Source organism: Rhinopithecus bieti, unplaced genomic scaffold (genome assembly GCF_001698545.2).
Source record: "Rhinopithecus bieti isolate Rb0 unplaced genomic scaffold, ASM169854v2 scaffold_34310, whole genome shotgun sequence".
Taxonomy (NCBI): Eukaryota; Metazoa; Chordata; class Mammalia; order Primates; family Cercopithecidae; genus Rhinopithecus; species Rhinopithecus bieti.
In genome coordinates, this window is record NW_016814622.1 from 561,012 (window position 1) to 573,133 (window position 12,122).

The 12,122-nt window shown below is 52.8% G+C and overlaps 1 long non-coding RNA gene across 2 annotated transcripts in view; it reads right to left on the reverse strand.

Annotated features, from left to right (window-relative positions):
• Positions 1 to 11,737, reverse strand: part of LOC108514960 (uncharacterized) — a 16,062-nt gene extending 4,325 nt beyond the window's left edge. Inside the window, exons 1-3 of one of the 2 annotated variants that reach the window (XR_001881391.1) lie at positions 11,091 to 11,737; positions 5,176 to 5,430; positions 3,470 to 4,107 (exon numbers count right to left, since the gene is read on the reverse strand). This is a non-coding gene — a long non-coding RNA (uncharacterized LOC108514960). Of the gene's footprint in view, positions 1 to 3,469; positions 4,108 to 5,175; positions 5,431 to 11,090 lie in introns of those variants that run through there. The other variant, XR_001881390.1, reaches the window with a different exon arrangement.
• Positions 11,738 to 12,122: the final 385 nt, after the last annotated feature.

The window sequence follows — 12,122 nt, forward strand, 5'->3', positions numbered from 1 at the left end:
ACCTCCCAAGTAGCTGGGACTACAGGTGCCTGCCACCATGCCTGGCTAATTTTTGTACAGAAGGGGTTTCATCATGTTGGTCAGGCTGGTCTCAAACTCCTGATTTCAAGTGATCCGTCCTCCTCAGCCTTCCAAAGTGCTGGGATTACAGGCGTGAGCCACTTTGCCCCGCCTCTTTAACCCTATTCTAACTTTTGTTTTCTTTTGGGAATCAGGAGATGTCACATCTACCCAAGTGAACACTAGGAAGAGGCATCCAAGTTCCACTTCCTAATTACCCTGGGAACTTGAGACAGCCCACGCCTACTCAAATCATTTCCCCAGGGAGGACCACGGCAGGGGAGGCCCAGGGAGGACCACGGCAGGGGAGGCCCAGGGAGGACCACGGCAGGGGGAGGCCCAGGGAGGACCACGGCAGGGGAGGCCCAGGGAGGAATGGCATCCTTTCTGGGGGTGACCTGGAAGTGGCTGCTCAGAGAACTTCTGTTCTGGGGTGCTGGCTGCACAGTTCCGGCATCTGTAGTTGCAGAATGAGGTGCCCCACTAGAAGAGCAAAATCCCCAAACCAAAGTTAGAGCATCCGATTTTGGTTCCTTAACCATCTGCAGGGAAATTTTTTAGTTTGCCACATACTCAAAAAGAAACAGCAAGGGAGGAAAGGACATTTCCCGTGACCAAGCCGTCGGGGACAGCCACTCCAGGCTTCATCCTGAGTGCTCGAGGGCCCAACCTGGCAGGAACTTACCCTCCTCCAGCGGCTTCATGGGGTGGCCTCACACGAGCCTGGTGACTGACTCTTAAACAGACTGGTGCCTACATTATACCCCAAAAGAGGAGATGTGCATCACCCCAGAGGTATAGGAACGAGCCCAAGACACCTGGGCCGGGGGCCACAGTGTCCGCAGAGAGCCCGGGTGGATGCTCACTCCAGTTTTTGGTCCCTTTAATCATGGCCTAAGGCTCCCTACACTTTTGAAAGGAGATCTTAGCTTTCGGAAGGATTGCTGGTGTTCAGCAAATTCTTGTCAAACTGATGAAGCCGAGTTATTTCCATAGCTTGCTAATTCCAAAGAGAGTATTCACTTTAAGAAGCTCTTAGGCCAGGCGCGGTGGCTCACGCCTGTAATCCCAGCACTTTGGGAGGCTGAGGCGGGTGGATCACGAGGTCAGGAGATCGAGACCATCCTGGCTAACACAGTGAAACCCTGTCTCTACTAAAAATACAAAAAAAATTAAAAAATTAGCGGGCCATGGTGGCAGGCGCCTGTAGTCCCAACTACTCAGGAGGCTGAGGCAGGAGAATGGCGTGAACCCGGGAAGCAGAGCTTGCAGTGAGCCGAGATAGCACCACTGCACTCCAGCTTGGGCGACAGAGCAAGACTCTGTCTCAAAAAAAAAAACAAAAAAAAAAGGTAGCTCTTAGACTGTCATTTCAATGGTAAATGCCCCCGTGACATGAGTTGATTTGGGTACCTTTAGAAAATAGTAGAGGAAGCTGGGTGCAGTGGCTCACGCCTGTAGTCCTAGCACTCTGGGAGGCCAAGGTGGGCAGATTGCTCGAGCCCAGGAGTTTGAGACCAGCCTGGGCAACATGGTAAAACCCCATCTCTACAAAAAAATACAAAAATTAGCCAGGCGTGGTGGCACATACCTGTAGTCTCAGCTACTCTAGAGGCTGAGATGGGAGGATTGGCTGAGCTTAGGAGGTCGAGGCTGCAGTGGGCCATGATTGTGCCACTATACTCCAGTCTGAGTGACAGTGAGGCCCCATCAAAAAAAAAAAGACACAAATGCAATTAGGCTGTCCCACACATAACCTGGGTAAGAAGAACAAAGTCAGAGCTGGTCATTGAAACAACTCCCAGAGAGAAACAACGGCAGGGGTTGAGAGTGGATTCTTTTTTGGGGTAGGGGCAGGGGACAGGGTCTTGTTCTGTCACCCAGGCTGGAATGCAGTGGTGCAATCATGGCTCACTACAGCTTCAATCCTCCAGGCTCAAGCGAGCCTCCCACCTTAGCCTCCTGAGTAGCTGAGATCACAGGCACATGCTACCATGCCTGGCTAATTTTTAAATTTTTTGTAGAGACGGGGTCTCACTTTGTTGTCCAAGCTGGTCTCAAACTCTCGGGCCTAAGTGATCCTCCTGCTTTGGCCTCCCAAATAGCTGGCGTTACAGGCAAGAGCCACCATTCCTACACACACACACACATTATATATATACACACAACACACATATCTATATATACGTATATATACACGTGTGTGTGTGTATATATATATTTTTTGAGCCAGGTTCTTGATTGGCCTGGACTGGGTGGAGGTCTGGCCATGAGTTTCTTTCACGTTCACACTTGGTGAGGCCAGGGGGTGGCCAAAGACCCTCAGTCTTTTTCTTTTTCTTTTCTTTTTTTTTATTTTTTGAGACAGGGTCTCACTCTGTCACCCAGGCTGGAGTGCAGTGGAGCAGCCTTAGCTCACTGCAGCCTTGACCATCTGGGCTCAAATGATCCTCCCACCTCAGCTTCCCAAGTAGCTGGGACTACAGGCAGACACCACCATGTCCAGCTATTTATTTATTTTTGATATTTTGTAAAGACAGAGTCTCATTATGTTGTCCAGACTAATCTCGGACTCTTGGACTCAAGTGCTCCTCCTGCCTCCCACAGTGCTGGGATTACAGGCATGAGTCATGGCCCTCGGCCAGACTCCAATCTTCAGCCCCGCAAATGCACTTCAAATTCACACATTAAATACGAGAATTCAAGACAAGTTCCTCTGACTCGTCCAGACAGATGGCCCTACTCTAAGCTTCTCCAGTGTGGACATGCCAGAGCCAGTCTCGACATGCCAGAGCCAGTCTCAGCTCTTGAGCCCAGCTCTGGGCCACGGTCCTGTGCGGGCAGTTACTTATTATGAAGCATGACACAGTGAAACTGGAGGCGTATGGACAGGACAGATGAGACTTGGGGTGGACGGCCCACTCACCCATTCACTCATTCATTCATTCAACTAAGTTGAATGTTCTGAGGGCTGCCCAGGGCTTCCTACCATGGAGAGTGAGCATGGTCTCCACCCTCTGCAGGCCACGGGCATCCCTGGGGAGTGGGAACCAGCCAGAAGGACCAAAGCCTCTGGCAGAGAACTGGGTGGCAAGAGGAGGCCTGGCGTTCTCTGCTCAGCACAGTTCAGGAGCACAAGTTGGTTGACCCATGATCTTACTTATTTATTTATTTATTTAGACAGAGTCTCACTCTGTCGCCCAGGCTGGAGTGCAGTGGTGCGATCTTGGCTCACTGCAACCTCTGCCTCCCGGGTCCAAGCGATTTTCCTGCCTCAGCCTCCCAAGTAGCTGGGACTACAGGCGTGCACTAACATGCCTGGCTAATGTTCATATTTTCAGTAGAGACGGGGTTTCACCATGTTGGCCAGGCTGGTCTCAAACTCCTGACCTCAAGTGATCCGCCCACCTTGCCCTCCCAAAGTGCCGGGATTACAGGCGTGAGCCACTGCACCCAGCTCCTAGTGTTGTTTTTATCATGTGGGGGCAGATATCATTTTTAGCCACAGCAATTGATTGTGGAGCCAAGAGTTAAAACACCTTTCACATACAGAGGAAAGACAGGCTGATCCTTCCACAGTATTACAGTGACAGCTTCCAAAAGACCTGTGCCTTTCTTCTGGATTATCGTGGCACCCCCTCAGGACACATTGGCCTCATGGTCCTCACCAGCCCTGGCTGCCTTCTCGAAGCTCCCTTGGGGTAGGGCAGGCCAACTAATTTCCGCTCTACAAAAGGGGAAACCCAGGGCCAGGAGGTACAGAAGTGTCTTCCTAAGAGCATACGGTTAGTCATGAGTTGAGTTCTGCTTTTTCGATTTCTGGTGGAGAATTCTCCAGCTCTAGTGATTCCTCATGGGTTCCTTTTTCCTAGGGAGCTCACCACCTTTATTTTGGGGGGACTTCTTGGCAAGAAGAGCTGGGGGCTTGTCCTGTGGTGCCCTTCATGCTCCAGGCACAAAGCCACTGTGCCAGGCCAGGGGCCCATTTGGGGGTGGATATCATGGGTTTATCATGCATTTGCCTGAAGTTCAACAGATGTTTATCGGCTGGAAGAAAGTGAAGATTAAATAGAAGGTTAGTTTTGATAGAATACAAGCTGCCAATTAAACTTTACAGTGGTCGCCCCATCTCAGAGTAAAACCAAAGTCCTGCCAGGACCCAAAAGGCCGTGGATGTCTGACTCCCCATGCCCCTACCCCACCCTCGTGTCTATCCTCCGTGCCTGTCCCCCTGTGCACGGGCTGCAGGCACATTGGCCACTGCGAGCAGCTCAGCAAAAGCTGCCCTTTGGGAACAGCAGTGATGTGGCCAGAGCCATCTTGGCACACAGACCATGCCCTGTGGATGCCACGTGCCATTTTCTCTCCATTGGTTCTGAAGTGGAGTTTTTAAAAAGGACTAGACATGTTTCTATAGCATTTGGAGTTGACACTAAACAAACCTAATATGTATTCATTTAAAAACTAGATCAGCACTTTGAGAGGCCGACGCAGGTGGATCACCGGGGTCAGGAGTTCGAGACCAGCCTGGTCAGCATGGGGAAACCCTGTCTCTACTAAAAATACAAAAATTAGCCGGGCGTGGTGGCAGGCATCTGTAATCCCAGCTACTTGGGAGGCTAAGGCAGCAGAATCACTTGAACCCGGGAGGTGGAGGCTGCAGTGAGCCAAGACCAAGCCACTGCACTCCAGACTGGGTGACAGAGGGAGACTCCGTCTAAACAACAATAACATCAAGCCAGGCACAGGGGCTCACACCTGTAATTCTAGCACTTTGGGAGGCAGAGGCAGGGGGATCACTTGAAGCCAGGAGTTCGAGATCACCCCGACCACCATGGCAAAACCCCCCATCTCTACTAAAATTTAATAAATAAATAAATAAATAAATAAATAAATAAGCAAGGTGTGGTGGCGCACATGGGAGGCGGAGGTTGCAGTGAGCCAAGATCGTGCCACTGCACTCCAGCCTGGGCAACAGAGTGAGACCCTGTCTCAAATAAACAAACCAGATCAATAGGGCCTGCCTGTTGGGCGCCCACCATCACTTCTGTGGCAGCCACCAGATGAAAGGCAATGCCCCATCCCCTGCTTGCTCTGCCTCAAAGATGGAGGCACCTGATGGTTTCCAGTGTTGGGTGTTATTCCTCTGGAAAAGTCCCAGATGTGGGGTCACTGGGTTGAGAGGGATTGGCCTCTGTTTTCAGCACTCAGGACGCTTGTGTTATCAGTTGCTGTCCACAGCTGCGTGCCAATTTTCACTCCCCCAGCTCCCACTTGCTGGAACTGAGAGTCAACTGTGGTCTGTTCATGACACAAGATAATGTCCCATGGTGGTTCAAATTTATCTGATGCTCAACAGATGTTTATTGGCTGGAAGAAAGTGAAGATCAAATATGAGGTTAGTTTTGATAGAATACAAGTTGTCAATCAAACTTTACAGTGGGTGCCCCATCTCAGACTAAAGTCCTGTCAGGACCCAAAAGGCCATGGATGTCCAGCTCCCCATGCCCCTACCCCACCCTGTTGTCTATCCTCGGCGCCTCTCTCCCTGTGCATTGGCTGCAGGCACATTGACCTCGCGGAGTGCTCACCGACTATGGGGCCTCTGGCCAGGCTATTCCCTCTGCCTGGGCGCTCTCCCCACTGGTCCCGCGGGTCTGCCTCCTTATCTCAGGTCTAACATTCACAGGGCACCTCCTCTGCTGCCCTCCCTGGCCTCTCCCTCTAGGCCTCCCCTCTCCCTCCCCTGCATTGCTTTCTCTGTAGCTCTCATAGATTCACTTGTGGTGATCTGTTCTCTGTCTCCACCCACAAGAAAGTAAGCTCTGAAAGGCCAGGCATGCAGTTGGTTTTGTGCTGGTGGAGAGCTGGGGGGTGGGGCGTCCCCACTGAGCAGCTCTGGACTGAATGAACACGGGGAAGGAGGAAGGGGTCGCTTCCGTCCCGCAGCCTGTGACCCTACAGACTTGTCCTCAGCCTCGGGGGATGAGGGAGGGCACTGCATGTGCCTCTGTTCATGGTGGGAGGCATAGTGCAATGTTGACAAATTAGATAATTTCTGTACTTTTCGAACATTTCGTTTCATTAATCCAAGACTTAATTTGGACCCAATAATTTCCCCCCTCCTAATTTCCAATGTGCAGGGAGGACCAGGGCTCACTTCCTTGGCTGTTGCCAGGTGAGATGAGTTGGGCCCTCCAAGGGCCCGCCAACCACTGGTTTTCCTGGCTGAGTGGAGTGGGTTGCTGAGGGCTGGGGCTGAGTTGCTTAGGATGAGGTTGGGGTTGGGGGCCACAGAGGGGCTGTTCTGAGCCTGCAGGTTGAGGACAGTGATGAGGCAGAGTGGTGCGGCCTCTGAATGGGATTTTAAGGAAGGCATGAGGTGTTCACAGTGAGCTTAATGAGTTTTGCTTCATCCCAATCCTCTTCCCGGTCTCCCATGATGCCTTCAGCAGAAGATGCTTTTTCTTAGGAGCGTGATGGAGATGGATCTATTTTCAGAAGGCATTAAAGGTCGAGGTGGGCCAGGTGAGGTGGCTCACGCCTATAATCTCAGCACTTTGGCAGGCTGAAGTGAGTGGGTCACCTGAGGTCAGGAGTTCAAGAACAGCCTGACCAACATGGTGAATCCCTGTCTCTACTAAAAAACCCCAAAAATTAGCCAAGCGTGGTGGCGGGCACCTGTAATCCCAGCTACTCAAGAGGCTGAGGCAGGAGAATTGCCTGAACCTGGGATACTGAGGTTGCAGTGAGCCAACATCACACCGTTGCACTCCAGCCTGGGCAACAGAGCGAGACCATGTCTCAAAAATAAAGGAAAGAGGCCGGGCACGGTGGCTCAAGCCTGTAATCCCAGCACTTTGGGAGGCCGAGACGGGCGGATCACGAGGTCGGGAGATCGAGACTATCCTGGCTAATATGGTGAAACCCCGTCTCTACTAAAAAATACAAAAAACTAGCCGGGCGAGGTGGCGGGCGCCTGTAGTCCCAGCTACTCAGGAGGCTGAGGCAGGAGAATGGCGTGAACCCGGGAGGCGGAGCTTGCAGTGAGCTGAGATCCGGCCACTGCACTCCAGCCGGGGCGACAGAGCGAGACTCCGTCTCAAAAAAAAAAAAAAAAAAAAAAAAAAAAAAAAAAAAAGGAAAGAAAGAAAGGAGGGAAGGAAAGAAGGAAGGAAGGAAGGAAGGAAGGAAGGAAGGAAGGAAGGAAGGAAGGAAGGTCGGTCGAGATGGGCGTGGGGCTCCAGGCAAAGCTGCCTGTAGGATGCCAGCCACGTCCAAGATTCACGTTCTTCCAAAAGATTTCAGGAAAATGCCAGAGATGTGTGTGTGTGCGTGTGAGTGTGCATGTGTGCACATGTGTGCATACAAATCCCAGAATGGGTTCCCTAAAATGAGGATGGCTGGGGGCAGTGGCTCACGCCTATAATCCCAGCACTTTGGGAGGTTGAGAAAGGAGGATCGTTTGAGCCCAGGAATTCCAGACCATCCTGGGCGATGTAGTGGGACCCTGTCCCTCCAAAAAAAAAAAAAAAAGTAGTTGGGCATGGTGACACACACTTGTGTTTTCAGCTATTCAGGAGGGTAAAGAGAGAGGACTGCCTGAGCCTGGGAGATAAAGGCTACAGTGAGCTATGATTGCACCACGGCTCTCCAGCTTGGGTGACAGAGTGAGACCCTGTTCAAAAAAAAAAAGGATATCTTCATCTCCCTGAGCAGTCCATGGAGAAAATCAGAACTGGTTTTCTTCTAATTGATTGTTATTATTACTATTTTTGAGACAGAGTCTGGTTCTGTCACCCAGACTGGAGTGCAGTGGCACAATCTTGGCCCACTGCAACCTCCACCTCCCATGTTCAAGCAATTCTCCTGCCTCAGCCTCCCAAGTTGCTGGGATTACAGGCGCCCACCACCATGCCCAGCTAATTTTTTGTATTTTTAGTACAGACGAGGTTTCACCATGTTGGCCAGGCTGGTTTCGAACTGCTGACCTCAAGTGATCTGCTTGCCTCGGCCTCCCAAAGTGCTAGGATTACAGGTGTGAGCTACCATGCCCGGCCTCTAATTATTTTTATTTTAATTTTTTTGTAGAGACGAGGTCTCACCATGTTGCCCAGGCTGGTCTCAAACTCCTGTCCTCAAGCAATCCTCCTGCCTCAGCCTCCCAAAGTGCTGGGATTACAGGTGTGAGCCAGCTCGCTAGAACTGTTTTTCTGTGGCCAGGGACCCCAGCCTCTCACCTTCCCTGTCATCACTGCCCTCTCCTCCCCTCTTGAATATACCACGTGAGGGATTTACACACCCACGCCCATCTCGACCTTCCTTCCTTCCTTCTTTCCTTCCCTCCTTTCTTTCTTTCCTTTATTTTTGAGACGGAATCTTGCTCTGTTGCCCAGGCTGGAGTGCAATGGCATGATCTCACCTCACTGCAACCTCAGCCTCCCAGGTTCAGGCAATTCTCCTGCTTCAGCCTCTTGAGTAGCTGGGATTACAGGTGCCCGCCACCACGGCTGGCTTGCTTTGCCTCCCCACCCCCATTTCCTATGCATTTGTTTACGAGCATCCCTGGCCAGAGAAGGGCACCAGCAGCTTGCTTCTTTGCTGGCGACCTCTGCTGTCAGCCAGGGTCTACTTCAAGGACAAGATGGGCTTCCCAGCCCAGCTGCCTCAGTGTGCACTCACGATACAGCAGGGTGCTTTGGCGCCACGACCACTCTAGCTGCCTGAATCCCCTTCGACATCTTTAGTAGCTCTTTCAGTCTAAAATGGTGCTTTCAAACTTCAGGTCATGCATCAAAAGTAAGTTTAGAGGGTCATGGCCAGCATTAAAAAATAAACAGAACGGAAAATATCGGAGTGCGTCGCAGGTTTGAGATGATCTGTTGTTACATGTGTGTACACACACAGGTTATGAACAACTGGGTTACCATGTAAAATGTATTCAAGGGTTCAGAAGCCACTTGTTGGAATAATTAGTAAAACCGTGATTGTGCCATGCATCAGGATCTGCCCCCCAAGGCTGGGTGCAGTGGCTCACGCCTGCAATTCCAGCACTTTGGGAGGTCGAAGCGGGCGGATCACCTGAGGTCAGGAGTTCAAGACCAGCCTGGCTAACATGGTGAAACCCCGTTTCTACTGAAAATACAAAAAATTAGCCAGGCGTGGTGGTGCGTGCCTGTAATCCCAGCTACTCAGGAGGCTGAGGCAGGAGAATGACTTGAACCCGGGAGGTGTAGGTTGCAGTAAGCCGAGATCATGCCATTGCACGCCAGCTTGGACAACAAGAGTGAAACTCCGTCTCAAAAGAAAACAAAACAAATCAAAACCAAGGTCTCCACCCCCCACCCCCAGGCCACGTGTAGCATCTTTGAGTGCGAGAAGTTGCCAGCACCCTTCAGCCCAAGTTGACCCACAGGGGCCAATGGTTTTTGTGTGGGAAGGCGTCACCTGAGGCACAGACCATCACATTCAGGGAGAGGTGTAAGAAAACCCCTTTCCTAGCCCTGAAGCCCCCGGCACTCTGCTGTGAATACCTTTTCCTTCTTACTGAAAAACAAACAGGATGGCCTTCTGAGCTGTTGCATGTCTGTGAGTCACTTGAGTGTCTGCATGCACCTCTCCCAAAAATGCAGCAAGCAGAACATGTAATGCTACATCAACTCCTGTGAGAAATGTGTCCAAAGATGCTGTCAGTTTGTTGTTGGACGTTGCCATAGGGAACAGAGATCTGCCTTTGAAGTACAGCAAGGAGAGAGCTCTCCTTCCTGCCCATCACTGCTGCCCAGTGGCTCTAATTGCAGGGGCGAGAACACTGGCCCCCAACCCCCAAAGCAGTTGCCCTGCTTGGGGCAAACTTCTTTGTCCTGTGCCCCTTCAATTCCCCACAGCAGAGGATCTTCAGAACTGCTCAATTGGAGAAGAAAAAGGAGGAGGAGGAGAGGGGAGGGAGAGAAAGGGAGGGAATCGGTCTCACCAGCAGAGGGCTCAGCCTGGTTGTGCCTGACTTTATTCTGAATGTTGCTTTCTAATGCTAGGCTGGAGCATGAAAGCAGCCGCAGAAAACCCTCTCATGGGTCTTTGGACCTTCTGCCTTGCTTCTTCTTCTTTTTCTTTTTAAATTATTTGTTTATTTATTTATTTTTCCTTTTTTGAGATAGGGTCTCACTCCATTGCCCAGACTGGAGTCCAGTGGTGCCATCATGGCTCACTGCAGCTTCAACCTCATGGGCTCAAGCAATCCTCCCGCCTCAGCCTCCCAAAGTGCTGGGACCACAGGCATGAGCCACCATCCTTTTTTTTTTTTTTTTTTTTTTCCAGACAGAGTCTCGCTCTGTCGCCCAGGCTGGAGTGCAATGGCATATTCTTGGCTCACTGCAAACTCTGCCTCCTAGGTTCAAGTGATTCTCTTGCCTCAGCCTCCTGGGTAGCTGGGATTACAGGCGCCCTCCACCACACCCGGCTGATTTTTATATTTTTAGTAGAGACATGGTTTCACCACGTTGGCCGGGCTGGTCTCGAACTCCTGACCTCGGGTGACTTGCCTGCCCGCGGCCTCCCAAAGTGCTGCGATTACAGGCGTAAGCCACGGTGCCCGGTCATGTCCTGCTTCTTTTAAAACAACCAAAAATAGTCCAGCCTAGGGAACGGAGTCTATCCTGATTTTGGCAAAGTTAAACCAGATCCTAAGTAACACACAGCATAAGGCAGGTGTTGGGAGTGGGCCCTAGTCGACAGGGTGCCAGGACTGTGGGCTTAGCAGGGCTGGGGACATGGGAGGCCTCGGTGCCTGGGCTAAGGGAAGTGGTTGGGACCCTGAGCCTGAGATCAGTAACATCCCAATTCCTCACAGGCAAGAAAGGGCACCTGAGGCTCCCAAGAGCAGTCTACCATGGGGGCGGGGGAGACCGCTGGACTCCAGCGGTCCCTGTGAGGGAAGGCCAAGGCTGGCCTGTCACCTCTAAAAGAGCTGTGCCTGTGGCGCAGACAGAGGTGCCACTGTGGCCTGGTGAGTGTGACTGTAGAACAAGCACCTGTTGGGCTAATGGAGCCAGGTCGGACTATCTGAGGTTCTGGAACATTCCATGGGTGAAGCTTCAGGGGGAGATGCTGGACTTCCTGCCTCCACTCACATGAGTCACTGGAGCAGTACAAGAAGGCAGACTGGCCTTGGCCACTCACACTGGTCTCAGCTCTGGGGTAGGGCTCTTTATAAGCCTTCTCCAGAAGTGAAAAATGCGAAGTCCTCTGTCTCCTCACCACTGACTTGCAAACTCCAGCGAAGGCCTCACCCCTCAGTTGGCCCAGAGTCGCCCAGAAGCCCTCCTTTCGCTCCCCATCTCGCCAGGCCCAGCCAGGCTGGCTGCTGTCTTGGTGGCCCTAGGTGAATCACTGATGTCATCACTGATGCCTTTGGGGCAGAAGGCCATGCCCTCGGGAGAAACGCGCAGGCCCCAGCGGCCTGGTGTGCAGGGGCAATCAGGACCGCCGAGGACGCTGGGGGCACGTGGCAAACTGGCCACTCCGTCCACCCGTGAGCAAGACACCACTCGTGGGTGTGGGAGGGTCCCCAGGAGGGAGAAAGGAAAGTGCCACTAAACTAATGTGGAGCCCTGCCCTCTGCTCGCGAAAGGAGCCCCACGGCCTGAGTCACCCTCAGCCCCACCTGCGTATGCGCGAGGGTGGGTGGCCTGGTACTAGTGCCAACGGTGTTACTGAGCGTGTGTGCGCGTGTCCGCGTGAGGGGAGTGTGAGCGTCGTGTATGCATCCGCTACATTGCGGGGGGCCGCATGTCGGACCCGTACATGTACGTAGGGGTCGCGTGTGGCCATGGGCACACGGGCGTGCACGCGCGGGGGCTGCGTATGCCGACGTGAGGGCGCGGGCCAGGTGGCCGCGGGGAGGAGCGGCGCCGGCACCTCTCGGCCCCCACGCGGCCTGCGTGGCTTCTTGACCCGGAAAGGCGGGGACACGGGGACGCGCGGCGGCGGGGGCGGCGCAGAGCGTGGAGGCCCGCGGGGCGCGCGGCGGAGACTGGAGGGAGGTGGGGGGCGCCCGGGGCTGT